The sequence below is a fragment of the Melanotaenia boesemani genome, chromosome 5 (assembly GCF_017639745.1).
Source record: "Melanotaenia boesemani isolate fMelBoe1 chromosome 5, fMelBoe1.pri, whole genome shotgun sequence".
Lineage (NCBI taxonomy): Eukaryota > Metazoa > Chordata > Actinopteri > Atheriniformes > Melanotaeniidae > Melanotaenia > Melanotaenia boesemani.
Genome location: NC_055686.1, coordinates 36786697 through 36792696, shown reverse-complemented (window position 1 = coordinate 36792696; position 6000 = coordinate 36786697).

Below are 6000 nucleotides of genomic sequence, written 5' to 3'. Positions count from 1 at the left end.
AGAAATATGAAAGTGTCAAGCCCGGCTCGTAAGAGACTTGACAAACAAGAAGCGGGACAACGAGGGACGCCAATTAGAGTATGATTTATTAAGAAACGGTGACTAAAGTAAATAAACGAAACTTAACTGTGTAACCTATGTGTACAATCTGTAGCATCAGTAGTGTGTGGAAGTGTTGTATGTAGAGAGGTGTTGCGTGGGAAAGCTAAAGTGGATAAACTAATGGGTGCATAAACAAAGGACACGGAGTGCTGCCAGTGAGCAGGCCGGCGCGAAGAGCCCCGCAGGTGGAGAAGGCCTGGTATTTAAGCCCAAACGGGCCACGCCCCCGCCAGGTACCGCGGGAGGACCGGAGCAGCATGCTGGCCACCTGAGAAACGGAGGACAGAGGCGGAGAGAAGGAGGAGGAGGCAAAACAAGGGACAGAGCTAGAAGCAAAAAGTAAAGTCCCCAGAGACGGACAAAATACAGCCCGCTCTGGGGTTGTCACAAAAGCCAAACAAAGAGGGAAAGAAGTGTCACACTGATCCTGATATCTGTATAAACCCTGTGGTGCTACCTGACATGGCATTTTGTGTCCATAAATGTGAAAAGCTGGTACGGCTACGGAGATGTTGGGAGGTATGCCCCCACCTGATTTCTGTTTGAACACAATATGGCAAAGTTTAAATTTGTCATTTAAAAATATTTTAGAAAACAACATTGCAACTTTACACAGGAGTTTAAAAACTACTTACATTCAAATGTGAATCAACAACACAGGCAATATCATACACAACCCGCAAGTGCATGTTCTTCTTAACCTGGGCTGGGGTTATAAGATATAGAAATAGTTTTTAATTTACATTTTGCACAGCATCCTGGTTGTTTTTTATATGAGGTAGCTTGATATCATTTACAGATTATGCAATTGTTTTATACTCTTTAAAATTTAATAGTATTTTGTGTGCTAAAAATTAGTTTAAATAAAAAAAGTTAATTTTTCTTTATAAATCCGAAATTTGCAACTTCAGTTGCTCCTTTTAGCTGAGGGGGTGGACCACTTGACCTGAACACTGCTCTTATATAAATATAGCACATTGAAAACAATCTATATTAAAAACAATTCATTGTCACTCAATGCTTCTTAACAGACGGAGGCCTAATTTACGTCAACAATTAAATTCCTTCATTCATTGATAATGAATCCAGTTTCTTGGCACTGATTTGAAGGTGGCAAAACGCCACAAAAATGTACATGATATACAATGGCTATCCATGACAGATGTTTAATTTTTCTAATCTTCAAATGATGCACATGTGGACACTGAAGTTCAGAATAAAACAAACAGTCACTGGTGGTAATCATTTATTTTTAGCACCAACAGTTGCTATATTTCTGCACACGAATGCAATTATTGCTCCAAAATGTCAAGGACACTTTGGAGAACATCGATGGCCAAACTGCCAACTGGTTCTGCCAATGGGTCTATTGATTGCAGTCACTGCAGCTGGTTTTGGTTGGGAGCAAACTGGTTGGCAGGAACAGTGAGTACGTCCGGCCAGTTGAGAGGAGGAGCAGCAGGTCTACGCTGTGTGTTGGCACTGGACTGAAATATTTCAGCCATGGCTGTGAGCTGCTGTGTCTGCCGTTGTAGACAACCCCAAACAAAAATCTGCATTGGTGTAGTATGACCAGATGTCCGCAAGCCATGATTGTTCCACTGTCCTCTGAAGAGATCTAGGTCCTGATTTATTCTGGGCAAGTACACATAATGAAGGGCCCACATATGTAAGTCACTGCTGTAGTCTATGATCCCTTCCTGCTCACGAAAGGAGAAGAGCTAATTGGTACACATTTGTCAGGCCCCGCCAAACGTCTCCCCAGAGTCTTTCAATTTGTTGGTTGTGCACACTCTGCCCTCTCAACACACTTCCTCGCTCCACTCCTCGGTACACGTTCATGAACAGACAAATGTCATTGTTCTCCCCTCCCTGGTCACACCTGACACGTGAAGGTGCACCATAGGTTGCAATCGCCTCGACAAAGTGCTCAAAGACAGTGCTGCTCCTGTTGTTATCTGAGGCACGCAAGAAGATGACCAGTCTGCTGAATCCACAGATTCCACCATGGATAACAACTTTCCACCTAAAAATGAGACATTAATAGAGGCCATCATCAACAACTTCTTACATTACTGGAGAATTACTTCATTGTGTTTTCAACTTATTAACTATACCTGATAAGCTTATGGTTTCCATCATTGTGCCACAGTGAATTGGGGTCCGCGACACTGTAGGTTCTTCTGTGTAGACGGTGTGCCAACACCCTGTGTGCGGCTCCAGCTGGGTTCACACGAATCAAACTCTCCCTCACTCTTCTTCTCTGCACACGAATGCCAGTAGAAACCAATCTTGCTCGAACAGAATTGGCTCCCAATTCTTCGTTCTCACCAACCAACTCCCTGACTATCTCATCCAAGCCCTGATCAGAAATGTTTGTGAATCGCCTCTGTCTCAAATGGAATTGCCTAATAGGGGAGAAAAAACATGAAAGGCTTCACTCAATTTCCAAGTCTTGTTAACCCAGACCCACATCCATTGAGTTATTTTCAGTGCTTACTAAACAGAGAAGATAATTTTTTAATATAAATAAAAAAAAAGAAGGGGAAAAAAACCCATTATGCACACCAGGCAATATACACATTTGTTGCAGTTACAGAGACATTTAAATGGAGGCACAATCATTCCACAAAATAAGCTATTGTCTTCAGCAAACACACCTGGACATTGAGTATCTGTTAAAAACCCAAGGAGATATTTAAAAAAAACAAAAACTCAACAATATAGACCCCTTGCCCATGAAAATCAAATGGTAAATGGTCTGTATTTATATAGGTGTATTTATGTACAAGTGTATGCAATCATTTTTGATATCTCAATCTCCGTTTGACTGTCCTGTGAGACACAACAAGAATTTCAGCCATCTGGACAGACGTGAATCCACATGACTGGAGTATTCTCACTCGTTCCTCAGTGATGTTATAGCTGGATCTTCCAAAGCGGTGTGTCCGTAACAAAGGAGCTTCATACAACTGCTGGTCAAATCTACACAAGAAAAAATGTTCATAAAAGGATCAGTCAAAATCAAAGTCAATGCCATTACAGTGCATCAATACACTTAATGTTTTCATGCAACTTGAATGCCTTTCTAATAGTTAAAAATAGTCTTATTTCTCACACCACCGAAAATTATTACCTTGCTGAGTTTCAAGGTCAGCTTCCGCTGTCTGAATAAACCCTCTGACTAATGACAGTAGTTCGTCTGCATCACCAGGCTGTATAAGCCTCCCCCTGGCCCACGTGAGGGTCCTAGAAAGGGTCTCCAGCCTAAAAATACACAACAGAAGACATCTTCCGTGGGTAAGATAGGCTTTTAACGCGTTTGTTACGATTAATTAATTACAGAAAAATTAACGCATTTAGTATGCAACATTTGTCAGTGCACAAGTTCACATATGCTCAGTTCCGCTAGTAACTTTGCAACTTTGGTGATATAGTTATCGATTTTTCAGACCCCTCTTAGAACTCCATTTAAATGACTAAAAAAACTATTAAACAGGTCTAGTGACTTTTGTCTGGCGATATTGGAGACGTTTGGTCGGTAACACAAAAGCATGGATAGTTTACTCTTGTCCATAAGCAGCAGCGGCTGTTGTGTAAGCTCCTCCCCCCTCCAGAAGAAAATACCAGAAGCTTGGTCGTCAGGCAGCATCCTGCTTCAAGCTGCAGTCAGAGCAGCAGGTGATCACCTCTGCACCATGACCAGACTGAAGCTGCTAGTGGTTGAGCCCACCCTGGTTTACTGTCAGATATTATTATTGAAGCATGTGGACGAAAACATTTAAAAGGTTAAAATGATTGTAACATGTTGTAGACTGGAGCTGTTAACGAATTTAAAATTACACTAACTTTAGGTCTGTTTAGGTCTGGATTTTATACTTTGTTTTGAATGGAAATGCAATTAAAAAGGTATTTTATTTAGGTTATTAATAGAGCTTAACTTTACAATATTAATGTCTGTATATCGTTTGATTTAGTAATCCACTAAATTCCATTTAAATAAAAAAAGCTGCTTTTGGGACAAATATACTTATACAATTAATCAAAATTAAAATACATACCTAACCATCTCCTGATGTTCATATGAAAGTCCATGGTTATAGCTCCACTATAAATTCTTTGTTTATAATTATTCCTAACTGTGCGTGCTAAATCTCTGGCGTTTATAACAAACCAAACTCTTTGAAAATCGCTATACAATTGAGCAATTTATGGTTGTTTAAAAAGTAAATGCAGCATTTAAACAATGGCTGTGTCAGAATGTGCACCCTACTCCCTACATAGTGCCCTATATAGGAGTGTGTCCGAATGTCCAGAGAGAAAAAAGTAGGGTACTCAAAATTACCCACAATGCATCTTGAAAAGTAGTGAGAATCGATGGTCACTAGACGGGTCAATATAGACCACAATGCATTGCGGGCAGTAGCTCAACATGGCGCAAGGAGGCGAAAAAACATTTTTATTGAATAGATATGCAACAAAGAATAAAATACAACATAAGGAATAAAAATATTTACACGCAAGTTTGGATTGGATTTGGAATGACATCTTGACGTTGTGGTTGCCGTGGTGATGCCTGGTAGTCACGTAGTCTGCGGCGAGGGAGGGAAAAATAGGCAGCTTCGTGTCCGAATTGCCAAGAGAATGAGTGCACTATGTAGTGTGCTATATAGTGCAGCCCTATGTATTGAATGCGGGGTTAAGGAGTAGGGTGGACATTCGGACACAGCCAATGTTATGAGTGAGCTAGCTGACTGTGACAACATGGCCGCAGGTGCGGATGTTCGACTCCATTGGCCAGCAGCGCCGGTGAGTCATCTAGCCTTTAGTGTATATGTCTATGGGGCTGTGGGTGTGGCGGTTGATGATTGACATCTATCAAACGCCAAGCTGCCTGTAGCTAAGAGCTAACCAAGCTAATTCGGAACTAACCAGCTAACAGAGGTATGCGGGCTAAAGCTGAGGCAGCTGTAAGCAGGCTAAAATCCGCAGTTGTGCTACACGGCCTTCTGGCAGCTGCATTACTGTTAATAACAAGGTCACAACCCCAATTATGCCCTATTTCAAAATTAAACAACTTCTAAACGGATGTTATTAAGACCAGGTTGTAAACATGTTAATTTATGCTGTGAACTGTGGTCTTTTTAAAATGGGAGTCTATGGAAATCGACTCCCTTGTGGAGCCAGAGTGGCTGAGGGGGGAACTGTATTCTTTTGCACATCCACATAGGCTTCACATTTTTCCACCGGAAGTTGCCGCTGAAAACATAGCTGAGGTTCTCTTAGTTTTTGCTAGGTAACGTAGTTAGATGTACCATTATACACTTTACGTCAGCAAACATGTGCGCAGATAAGTTGAATAATTGCTAAATAAACAATACATGAAGGCGAAATTAAAAGGCAACATGGTAGGACTGCAATAATTAGGCCAAAGTACAACCACAGTCGTTAGCGTGCTCCAAACAGGCAAATTCTGATCTCATTTCAGAAACATCGTGTTTGTAAAAAAATACCTTATAAGAAGTATCCTGAGTCCATCACTGGATGAATTATCCCTCACAAAGCTCCTTGAACAGCTGGAAAAAGTTTACCGAACTCGATTGAAAAAGACTTCCAGTGCCATCTTGTTTACCTGATTACTGAATGTACCTCAACTTGGTAATGAACACTGAGCAGAGAAGTGCATCATGGGACCGCAGATTAACTACACTAAGCAGAACAGCGGCACCTACTGGCCAGTCGCATTCTACGGTTTTTTAAGAGTCCTGTGGTCAATATTTTTTTTCTTTATTTTTTTATTGACTTACTAGAAAATACAACCAAAAATAGATCAAATTATGTACATATTGATACATAAAAATATTTATGTGCAACTGAGTGAGGAGGGGACATCTGATG